The sequence below is a fragment of the Furipterus horrens genome, unplaced genomic scaffold (assembly GCF_987537825.1).
Source record: "Furipterus horrens unplaced genomic scaffold, mFurHor1.1.pri manual_scaffold_4, whole genome shotgun sequence".
Lineage (NCBI taxonomy): Eukaryota > Metazoa > Chordata > Mammalia > Chiroptera > Furipteridae > Furipterus > Furipterus horrens.
Window position 1 is genome coordinate 6,613,535 of NW_028327174.1, and position 10,851 is coordinate 6,624,385.

The following is a 10,851-nucleotide window of genomic DNA, read 5'->3' on the forward strand; positions in this document are numbered from 1 at the left end:
CGGGAGGGTGGCACACCCCAAACTCTGTGGGGACAGAAGCTCCTGCACTCTGTGGACCCTTCCAGATAGTACCCTATTACTTCTTCATCTGGTTGTTTGTATCCTTTATAACAAACTGGCAATAATAAGTAAAGTGTTTCCCTGAGTTCTTTGAGCTGTTATAGCATATTATGGAATCTGAGGAGAGGGTCGTGGGAACCCCTGATTTGTAGCCAAATTGAACAGCGTATTGGTAACCTGGGAATCTACTACTTGCAACTGGTGTCTGAAGAGGGAGGCATCTGCCCTTAACCTGTGGGATCTGTACTGACTCTGGGTAGTTATGTTATGTAGATAGTTAGCTAATTATTAATAAGGAAGGAATCAAAGGGAATTGATATTGAGCTTAATACATTGGGGAGCAGAAGCCTGCTTGCTTAGCCAGGAAGCTATAACAGTTACAGACTCATTCACACACTCCAGGGGACTGCCACCAAGGAGACTTAATCCTAGGAGTACAGGAAATCTCTTCAGGAGCACTGTCCACCCTCAGGTAGTGGATTGTTGTGTGTGTGTGTGGGGGGGGGGAACAGGGGGGTGAAAACACACATGCAATAGAAGTCAAAATGGTGCAGGGGCGGGTGCTTGACCATAGAGGCCTGTCAGTCTAACCAGGGGGTGGAGCCATCAAAAGCCAGAGAAAGCTTGGGAACTTGTTTGGTTTATTTTGAAAAAGCCCCTGATTATAACCCCAGGAGAACAAACGAATAAAGCAGCTCCCTCTCCCTCTCCCTCTCCCTTTGTGACCCGTTCTTTCGAGTGCTGTCCTGCTGGGGGCCACGGCAGCCTATGGGCTCCAAAGGACTAAGCTTTAATATGAAACAGATCCAGACACTGGCCTTTTTTTTTTTTTTTTTTTGGCCTTGCTGAAGACATGGTTGGACTTTTTCCACGGCAGGATGGATGGACAGGGGACACAGGGACATCTGTCCCCCCAAATAAAGACCACACCTCCCATACGGGTCCCTGGAATGCTTTCCCTGCCATCCCATGGAAGAGCCTGGTTGCCACCACCACCAGTTAGTGTTAAAATAGTTTCAATTACAGGGCACCCAGCTGGTGTCTGCAGAGAACTGGAGAATGGCTTGCTGTGGGAAACCTGCATGTTTGGTGTCAGAAGTGTTTTCTGCGTTGTAGGCAAAAAACCCCTGAGCTGAAGGCAACCCTGTGAGGGAAGCAGACCCTCTGAGGCACTTCACGGCTCAGCCCGGAAGTGTCCCAAACAAGCACACAGTTTTCTGCCTCTCTCTTTGCACCTGTTGTTCCCACATGTGACTACCTAGTAAATTTCTACTCCATTTTCAAGGCTCTTAGAAAAACAAAAGCCCTTCCTGGAAATTCCTCATGATTCCCACACCCACAGTCATTTATGATCATTTAAAAACGTGGTTATTGTTTGCAATGTCCTCCCCAGGGGCAGGAATGTGGCAGTCAGTTCTGGTTCTCCTCATAGACCCAGGGAAGCCACTCAGCAAACCTGTGGCGTCAAATTAGTTGATGAGTCAGACAGAAGTGAGTGGACACCATTGGTAGACGAGGCAGCTGGGGGACAGGCAATCCCAAGGTCCCCAAGTGAACTAGAGGGGACCTGAGTCTACAACTTGGGGCTTCCAGATCCTCTCACCCATCTTTCCACACCTGGACTCCCTAAACAGTACACTATGGTGGGTCCTCCTTCCAAAATTTCTCAGGTCTCATTTTCAAGGTAGCAAGAAGACACTGGGCTCAGCAGGGCACTGGGGAGAATAAGCATTAAGTTGGCGCCTCCTGTTGGCAAGGCACTGAGCTCCCAGCGCCCCGCAAAGGAACTGCTTTGGACAGGCCCCTTCTCCTCTGGGGATAACACGCCTGGGAAACAAGCTGTGAAGTGGTTCCTGTTTTTCCCAGGACACCCTACGGGGTCACACGGGTTTGCAATCAATCCAAGATAGGCTTCTGCCAGGGGAACGAAGGTACCGCAACTACTGGCCTTGCAAACAGTTTAAACGGTCTGAGTGAGCTCCAGGCCTATCACCGGCACCCAGATGGGTGGGCCGCCCAGGGAGATGAGGGCCCCGACGCACAGTGAAGCACACAGATGCACTGTGAAGCGCACGCGTGGCCCGGAACATCAGATAACTTCCTGCCGTTGAGCAGCGACCTTTCCAAGCCCCAGACCCCAGGAGAGCAAACAGCATTGCAGCCCGTCAGCAACCGGGGAACTGAGAAGGGCTGTGGGGAGGGAGGACCACCCCTGTCATAAGGTCTGCAGCAGGCTTTCTGTGCCTCCAGCCACCTCCCCCATGCAGCCCGCAGATTCCATCAGTCCCTTGTTCGGCCTCACAGCTGGCTGCCACAGCAACTCTGATTGGAAGATAACAGTTTGGAAAGACGTCAAGGACACTGAAGAATATTCTGAAGGGAGAATAACACATTTGCCCGTCATCTCACCATCCTCGTCCTCACCTTCCTTTTTTGCCTTCTCCATTCTGTCTAGGAACCCAGGCAGGTCTTTTGGCTTGATTGCCAAACGAGAGTGCGGAGACCATCTAGGACCTGGCTCTTTGCCTTTCTGGATTTTTCTTGGTCACAAGCATTTGGCCACGTTGTTGTGTGGTCTTCGCATTGATCGTCTTAATGGGTGCATCCTTTGGATACACGCTCACTTTCAAATGTTAGCTAACAAGCTTGTTTCCACTTGGGGCTGTTGTAAACAGCTCTGCAACCAACAGTGATTCGTGGCTTTAAAAACTACTTATTGAATTTCTTAGAGAGGCACAATGAAATACGTAGGGGAAATGACTTGCTCTCCAGTAGTTTAGCAAAGAGAAAAATCAAAAGGGGAGAGATTGAACCAGTGGGACAGTCTGTGTAATCTGGGGTGGCGGGTGTATGGGGTTCATGGTGCTGTTCTCTCCCTTTACATATATGTTTGAAAATTTTCATAATAAAAAGATAAAAATAGAAATATAAACACAGTCCCTGCCCTTAGGGAGCTCACAGTCCAGGGGGATGCAGACAAGGAGCCGAGCCCTGGCAGAGCAGAGTGACGAGTGCTGGGATGGAGCTAAATTCATAAAATAATATACATAGGATTGCAGAAGAAACCAGTTGTACTGAAACACATTTGTCAAAATATATACCGTATTTCGCTCTATAAGATGCACTTTTCCCCCCCAAAGTTGAGGAAATGTCTATGCGTCTCATGGAGTGAATATTGCATCACAGACGGTGATGTGTATTACCTGACCTGTCAGCGGTGGCGACAGCTGTTAGGAGAGGAAGTGGTGGGCCCACGCGAAACCCCTGGGGACGCTTAAATGTCCCACTTCACTGCTGAATCTCAGGGTGTCTGGTCAGTATGAAGGTAGTGAAGAAAGTGATATCAGTGATTGTGAGCAACTGAGCTTCATAAACTGACACTAGCGATGATGAGTTCTTGGGGTTCCCAGAAAACTAGAAGAGTCCCTGAACCTTAAAATCTCTCCTCATTTGCTAATGACAGTGATGATGGTTCTTAATACCGCTGTTGACTGCTGTTCACGTCACATGGTAGAAATATTATTCTGTTATATTTTATTAAATATTTTAGTACACCATTTGGTTCAGAATTTTTTTTTCTTGTTTTCCTCCTCTAAACCTAGGTGCATCTTATGGTCAGGTGCATCTTATAGTGCGAAAAATACGGTATTTAAATTGGACTATAATGGTCCAAAGAAGGTGTGAGACGTAGAGCAGAGCAGCTCCACCCATGGGGCCCAGAGCACCCAGCCCCGCCCAGTCACAATCAGCTGAACCCCACAACACCCATAGGTGCATGAGCACTGCTTTAAAGCTACTGAGTTTTGCAATAGTGTGTTGCACAGCAAAGGCTGTCTGATACAATGGGGGAGGGTATCTTCCAACAGAAGGCATCACCTAAGCTTACAATTAAACCTGAAGCAGAAATGGCACATAAGAATATGAAAAGATGGTCCACATCCTATGTCCTTAGGGAACTGCCAATTTCACAAAAACGAGACACTACTTACTACACACGTATCAGAATGGCTAAAATCCCAAACACTGACACCACCAAATGCGGGCGAGGATGTGGAGCAACGGGAATTTTCCTTCATTGCCGGTGGGAATGCCAAATAGTACAGCCCATTTGGAAGACAGTTTGCTGGTTTCTTAAAAAGCTAAACATAGTCTGACCATATAACCCAGCAACTGTGCTCCTCAGCATTGATCCAGATGAGTTGAAAGTAACATCCACACAAAACATGCACACAGATGTGTATAGCGGCTTTATTTATAATTGCCAAAACTGAAGCGGCTAAGATGTCCTTCAGCAGGAGGATGGATAAACAACTGGGGTACAGCTAGACATTGGAGGAGTATCAAAGATGAGAAGAAGTGAGCCATCGAGCCATGAAAGGACATGGAGGAACCTTAAATGCATATTGCTTAATGAAAGAAAACAACCTGAAAAGGCTAAATACTGTATGATCCCTGAAAAGGCAAAACTAGAGACAGCAAAAATATCAGTGGCTCCAGGGGTTCAGGAAGGCAGAGGAAGAAGTGAGCAGGTGAAGGCATTCTTAGAGCAGCATGAACACGTAACATGCCTTTGTCAGAACCCACAGAACTGGACACCTGAAGAGTGAACCCTAATGTAGATTCTGGACTTTAGTTAATAATGTATCATGATTGGTTTATCAACAGGAAGGAATATAGCACACTAATAATGCAGGGTGTTAATAGGGTAAACTCTGGGGGGCAGGGAGACAGGAATTATATGGGAATTGTTTTTTATTTCTGCTCAGTTTTTATGTAAACCTATAACTGCTCTAAAAAATAAAGTACTTTGAAACAAACAAAAAAAGGGCTATAGTTATAGATGTGCTTCTTATTAATGCATTTAATAGCAAGATCTCGTAGCGGGGCCCGCAGGACAGCACTTGGAAGCGGTGACCGGTGCTCCAGGCCTCTGCTGCACCACAGGGATGGCTAATTCGACTGAGGTTTGCTGCCTACATTCATCAGGTGAAGGAAGTGCTAGATTTCATGTAGAGGCCCCTGCAAATAAAGCCGTAATGTTTTTGTTCCCCATCCAGCTTCACAGATCCTTGTTATGCAGTAACCTTTCTTTGATCTTAGGATATACTCTTAGAAATGGTTTTACTGGGTCATAGAGTGTGAGCATTTTTAAGTGTTTTGTTAGCAGTTGGAAGGTTCTTGAGTTGCCATTTCCACTCACCTAGTGTCTGAAGGGTGTGTTTTCCTGCCTCCTATCTGCATCCAGGAGTCCTCAAATTCTCTATTCCGCCCCCCCACCACCACCACTCTGCCGTTTCTTTAATACGGAAATTAAAGCATCCTGGGTGTCGGCCCGGAAACCAAGCCTTCGCTGGTTCGCTTCCTCAGGAGACTTCCCAGCAAAGCTGCCTGTTCCTTGTTCTGACCAGGCTGGGGCTTGTCACTTCAGCCACTTCCCTTCCCCTGGACAACTGCCCTGCTCCCCAGGAACGAGTCCAGTCCTGCCCTCTGGTGACATCTCCAGGCTTCAGCTCCCAGGATGGCTTCGCTGGGCTCAGTCGTCCCTGAATTCCCTAAATCACGACTACCCCCCATCCCAGGGAAACCTCACACAGGTTGGGGGAGAACAGAGGGTAGATTAAACCGGAGAGCACTGCCTCCAACAGAGTCTGCAGTCTGAGATTCTCCATTGGGCTGTCCTGGCTGCTTCCTGCCCCCCACCCCCACCCCATGGCCTCAGGGCCCGGATTGGCTGACCTCCCATAGTGTGAATGCCGCTGTCTGGGTCCCTATCGCCCAGAGTGCAGACCTCCAGAGCCCCCCATCCCAGGGGAGGAGAAATCAGGGCTGCCTGTCCACAGCCAGCTTCAGCTCCTGCTCCTGCAGCATTGACTGGAAATATTCCTTCTCTTAGGGGAACCCCCACCCTCATCCTGGAGCCTGTTCAGGCCAGACCATCACAACACATGGCTGTGTATCCCAAGGTCAGGCTGGCTTCACCGCCTACAGCCTGACAGCCCAGGCCAGTGGCTCTTCGTTAAACCTGGGCAGCCTCGCTCCTGTGGCCTGCCCCCCTCAGCCATCCCTGTTTGCAAACACGATTTTCCTGCATAGAGCGGCATAAAATCCAGATCAGAGAAAAAGTTATTTAACTAGCAGATCCAGTTTATATAACTGAGTGGAACACCTACCATCTTAGTCTAGAGCAGCTGGCTTTGGGCTTCCCCAAGAGCGACAGGAGACTCTTGCCTGACAGCTGCCTGACCAAGAGGGACAGTCTTTCCAGAATAATCTAGAACAAAGGGAAGGTCTTCTCCACAGATTCCCTCTTCTGCCCTAGAGTGCAAAAGCTGCTTATAACCTTTAAAACGGCAGTTTTTTTAGCATCAGCAGTTTTAAGATACATTCTCCCATGGCTTCCCTGACACTATCATTTTATTAAAATGAATGTCTAATAATTTGGCAGATTAAAAATGGTACTTCAATTTGGTTTAATTGTTGTTTGTTAGGATTACTAGGAAACTTGAACTTTCTTCTGTGTGAATTGTCTATTTAGATAGGGAACCTATCTTTCTGTCTGCTAACATGTGAGAAATGTTTTTCCCAGTTTTCCATTTTCATTTTAACTTTATTCATTTACTTTTGACATGCTAAACATTTATGTTTTTACATAGACAAATCTCTCAGTATTTTCCACTAGGGTCTCTACTTTCTGTGTTATGCAGAGAAAGACCTTCCCGACCCCAAATTTATGTAAATATTCTCTTAAATGATCGTGTTTACTCCATTTGGAGTTCTAATACACTGTAAGGGATCTAACTCAGCTGTTTCCATATACATGGCCAATTTTGTATTAAAGCCTTTTATTGAATAATCTCTTCTTTCCTCCACTGCTTTGAAATGCTACCTTTATTAGTTTTGTAAATCTTATACACCAGTTTCTTTGTTTTTAAAATCCCTAGCTCCCAGGGATGTTCTGACAATTAAATGCAGTAGTATTTTCAAAGCCTTTAGCACGGGAACAGAATCTACTCCAGACATGCTGATTCTCCTCCCTTCTCTTTCTCTTTTCCAGACCCGTTTCCCACTCCTCTGCCATATGCTTCCACCATTTGATTTGATCTTGGGATTCTGGGAACAGATCCAGATACACAGAAGGTGCTTACTAAGGCCTTACTGTTGGGCCCAAACTGCTTTTTGGCTCGTTAGTGCCTCAGCCAAGGTGACCTTGCTGAAGGGGCCCACCCCCAGATGGTAATTACTGAGTGTTGGGGAAGTGGGTGGTCAGGAGAGACTTCACAGGGGATGTAACCTTGAAGCTGGGTCTAAGGAGGGAGAGGAATTGAGCAGGCAGAACAGGGAGAAAGGGCAGAGTGTGTGTGTCCGATGGGGGTGGGAGGGGTAGTGGTATGGCCCGAGGCGTGGGTGACATATCAGGGTGTGTGTAGGTGCATAGGAAAGGGCAGAGATTTGTTGAAGTGGGAGAGGCACGTGATCATACTTACCGGTTTTAGGAAGATCACCTGGAGCCTGGCAGCAGGCAGAGATCAGTACCCGCAGGTTGCTGAGATACCCAGGTGAGGTGGGTGATGGCCTGGCCGAGGGCAGTGGCCACAGGCTCTGAGGATGAAAGCAAGTGGGCAGCTGTCAGAAATACCCAGATGGGGGGAACAGAAAGACTGGCGGTGGATTGGAAGTGGGAGAGAGGGGAGTTGAGGACCACTTCGGTGCCTGGCTTGGGCAGCCAGGCGGATGGAGGCGGAGTTGCCGAGAAAGGGCCACTGGAGGAGGGGCAGGTTTGGACCTGGGCTGCGAGGACTTGGGCATCAATGGAGTAGGGTGAGGATAGAGAGGACGCTGGAAAACTCAAAGGTGAAAACTCGGGGTATTATTGTACGTATGCATTCTGCACATCCGACACAGAAGGGCAGAACCAAGGGAGAGGCCGAAGCCATGGTGGGAAGCGGGTGGTTTGAAAAAGATGTAGGAAGTCGAGTCAACAAGATCTGGTGGACGCTTGGTTTTTGAAGAGAGGGACGAATCTTGTCCAATACGCCCATGGGGGATCTTGGGGATGAGGTAGCTTTTTCTGAGATGAGGGACACAGAGAAAGCAGGAGGTCTGGTGGGAAGAGTAACTCATTAACTCAGAGATTCTCAGTTAAGTGCTTACTATGTATTGACTATATGCTCAGATGCTCAGGACTTTTGTGGTTGGTATAGAGCAATGACAGAATCCCTGTCCTCAGTGAGGAGAGCTAGACAATAAAGAAATAAACCCACGGCACGTGGTAAAAGGTGGTGTGGAGGAGGAAAATGAAGTGGGGGTGGGGGCTCTTTTTTCAAAGGCATGACCAGGGCTGATCCCATGGAGAAGGTGTCATGTGGGCAGAGACTCGACGGTGGGAAGAACATTCCAGGCAGAGGAAACAGCTAGTGCAAAGGCCCTGCGGTGGGGACATACTAGGTGTGTTCCAGGAACAAGCAGGGAGGCCAGTGTGGCTGGAGCAAAGGGGGGGCCGGCAGAACATGGCATGGCAGAAGTACTACGGCTGGGGCACATCCTGTGGGGCCATGCAGGCCATTGTGAAGACTGGATTTTATGCTGAGAAAGACAGGAGAACTTTCTGAAGAGTTTTGAGCAGAGGAGAACCATGAGCTGACTCATACTTTAAAACCTCAGTGGCTAGGGATTCCTTGATCTTTAGATCCCAGTTCCACAGCTTTGTAGCTGTGTGACCTTGGACAAGTTATTTAATTTCTCTGTACCTCAGTTTCATTACCTGTAAAATGGGGGTAATAATAATACTTGGTTTGGCTCTTGTGAGGATTAAAGTTAATGTAAAGAAAGCACTTAGAACAGTATCTGGCACATTCTAAGCACTGTATAGTGGGAGCAGTTATTATTATAATTTTTTATTACTATTAATTTTTAATATATATATTTTTTATTTTCTAGATTCTAGAGAGGGGGAGAGAGGGAGAAAGAGAGGGAGAGAAACATTGCTGTGAGGGAGAAACATCAGTCTGTTGCCTCTTGCATGCACCCTGTCTGGGGATCAAACCTATAACCTAGACAAGTGCTCTGACTAGGAATCGAACTAGTTACTTTTTGGTATGCAGGACAACCAACACCCAACCAACTGAGCCACACCAGCCATGGCAGAAGCAGTTATGATGATGATAATTATAATGGCTGCCGGTACCTAGGACAGACACAGGGGCCAGGGTGGAAGCAGGATGTCATTTGGGCAGCTCCTGCAAGCAGTCCAGAAGAACGATGACAGTGGCGTGGACTAGATTGGCCACAGTGGCTCCAAGGATTTTTCCCTGAGCACTTGGAAGGTGAAGTTGCCATCTGCTGAGATGGGGAGGCCGGGAGGAGCAGTTTGGGGGAGGAACATGAGGGGTTTGGCTTTGAGCATGTTAAATGAGAGATGTCAGCTAGCTATCTCAGCGGGAAGGCAGCTGGGTATATAAGTGACCAAGCCTGGGATGCACAGTTGGGATGGGTCAGTACGTAGTGAATATTTAGAGCTGTGAGACCAGATGGACTCAGCAAGGATGGGCCTGGGCGTCTGCCATGTTGACAGCAAGGGCTCGACCAATGCCACCGCCCAACTGATGTCACTTTTGACAAACCTGCAGACTTTGAAAAAGCTTGAGGCAAAGGGCTTTTGGTCTTGTTGGAGCCCTCTCAAACACTGAAGTAGCGTTTCTAGGACACGTAGGAGGGACAGGCTTGGGAAGACACAGAGGTGGGTAAGCACAGAGGAGGACGGATGAGTAACCGGAGCTGAAGTCCGCTGGTCCCCAAACAGGCAAAGCCAGGGAATGTCTGCATCAAGCAGGCTTTAAGGGCGTGTGCGTTACCAAAAGGGTATAAAGACAATTTAACAAAAGGCAGCAAAGTGGCTAAGACCACGACGCGTTTTGAGGGTGGAGGCACTCTGGTTCTTCAGGCTGGGCCCAGTGTGACCCTGGCTGTATCACCCCTCTCCAGCCCAGCTCCTCATCTGCAGGAAGGGCCCAGCTTAGTGCCTCTGTCACAGGCCTTGAAAGAAGTAAAATACAACAGAAAATACTAACCAAGTGCTTAGCAGAGCTCTGGCCCGAAAAGAAAAGCACACACTTCTCTTTACTGCTGCTCACATCAACACTCCTGACGCCCAATGTGTGGGTTTCTTCCCCACACCAGCCCATTCTCTGATATCAGCTGGGTGTCCTCCAGTCTCCAGTTCAAGTCTGTCCTAACACTGTCTGCCCGGAGTCGGGGTCAGATCCCGCAGGGTAAGGGCACGGTGCCGCTGGAGTCCCCACTTCAGACGCTAATCCTGAGTCCTCAGTGACGTACCAGCTGCAGACCCACGCCCCTCCCCAGGCTCCATAATGTGCTAGAATGGGTCACCGAACTCAGGAAAGTGCTTTGCTTACTATTACCCGATTCTTTTCTTTTTTTCCATTTTTTATTGTTGTTCTATTACAGTTGTCCCATTTTCCCCCCATTGCTCTCCCTTGCCCCCCTCCCCACAGTCAGTCCCCACCCTGTTGTCCATGTCCATGGGTCATTTACACTGGTTCCTTGACTAGACCCTTCCCCTTCTTTCCCCCCTCCTCCCCCGCCCCCCGCCCCTCTGGTCACTGTCAGTCTGTTCCTTGTCTCCCTGCCTCCGGTTCTATTTTACTCCTTTGTTTTGTTATTAGGTTCAAAAATAGGGAAGGCTTCATGAACTGGCATGTCATCCTTGCACAGGGGCCATGCTAATCTTCGCTATCGTTCCGATTTTAGTATATGTGCTGCCGAAGCAAGCAC

At 48.3% G+C, this 10,851-nt stretch overlaps 1 non-coding gene across 1 annotated transcript; it reads right to left on the reverse strand.

The window, feature by feature from the left end:
* Positions 1-10,746: 10,746 nt before the first annotated feature.
* Positions 10,747-10,851, reverse strand: LOC150010997 (U6 spliceosomal RNA). The gene has a single exon (XR_016510894.1). It is a non-coding gene; the product is annotated as a U6 spliceosomal RNA (small nuclear RNA).